This window comes from Gekko japonicus, unplaced genomic scaffold (assembly GCF_001447785.1).
Source record: "Gekko japonicus isolate JY-2015 unplaced genomic scaffold, Gekko_japonicus_V1.1 scaffold428, whole genome shotgun sequence".
Taxonomy (NCBI): Eukaryota; Metazoa; Chordata; class Lepidosauria; order Squamata; family Gekkonidae; genus Gekko; species Gekko japonicus.
The window spans coordinates 865,515-866,525 of record NW_015165842.1 but is presented as its reverse complement, the minus strand read 5'-3'; the positions used below and the strand labels follow the sequence as shown (position 1 = coordinate 866,525).

The following is a 1,011-nucleotide window of genomic DNA, read 5'->3' as shown; positions in this document are numbered from 1 at the left end:
TATCCGGCCAGGGGTGGTTGTTGTGTTTCCGAAGGAAGGGGGTGGTAGGAGAAGAAGGAAGGAGGGAACTCGGGTAAAGGAGAGGCAAGACGCAGCGGCCAGCTCGGAGCCTCCGCATCCGTCCTGCTTCTGTACGAGGTGCGCCTCAGTGGAAGGAGTCGGAGGGGTGGGTGGGGCCGAGCACTCTTGAGTGAGGCGCCGCCGTTGATCTTCTTTCCCCCGCTCCGCTCGCATGCTAATGACGGCCTCTCTCAGGCAGCGGAAGAAGAGCCAGGCGGGCGGTTGGCGAGGCTAATGGCGTCGGGTGGGTTGGGGCGCGAAAAGTCTCGCCTAGCTCTTTTTCATCCGGGTACCCGGAGAAGCCTACCTGTGCCTCTAGGTGCGTGGTGCATGACGGGACGGCGCCACTGCGCTCTCTCACTCTCTCTCTCTGTTTTCCACGCCCAACTTCTCCTGAGAGGGGCGGGGCTTTAGCACGCTTGTCGAGGGGAGACAAAGAGCGGGGGTGGGCGGGGCTTGGAGGGAAGCGCGAGAAGAGGCGTGGCCTAAGAGCCGTGCTAAGTTCCGCCTCCTGCCCTGTCAGGGATGTCTGGGCCTGTTTGTCCTGGCAGACTCCTGGGAGGGGGGGGGCGTGAATAGGGGGGTGGGGGGGGGGTTTTCCTGTGGGGAGGCCATGGAGCTCTGGGGAGAGGGGAGTGATATGGTGGAGGTTTATGAAAGTGGATATTGTGGAGAAACTTAGGATGACAACGTTTGTTCCTCCCCACTTAGCTCCCTGCCCCCATAATACTACTAGGTTCTGTGATGAAAAATTCAGATGGGGTAGCCCTGTTGGGCTGAAGCAGCAGAACAAATTTTGAGTCCGGTGGCACCTTTTAAGACCAGCAAAGTTTTATTCAAAGTGTAAGATTTCCAGTGGGTGAGCCCCCCTGTGGGATTGAATTGCCTGTCTCCGGGTGGGGGTGGAAATCTCCCAGAATTATCAACTTCTCTCTAGATGAAGCTCAGTTC

General features: G+C 58.4%; 1 protein-coding gene across 1 annotated transcript in view; it reads left to right on the top strand.

Annotated features, from left to right (window-relative positions):
• The window catches only part of PAIP2 (poly(A) binding protein interacting protein 2), a 16,500-nt gene continuing 15,489 nt past the window's right edge, over positions 1-1,011 (top strand). The window contains exon 1 of the mRNA XM_015411011.1: positions 1-138. The gene's annotated coding sequence lies outside the window, so the exon portion shown is untranslated. The remainder of the gene's footprint in view (positions 139-1,011) is intronic.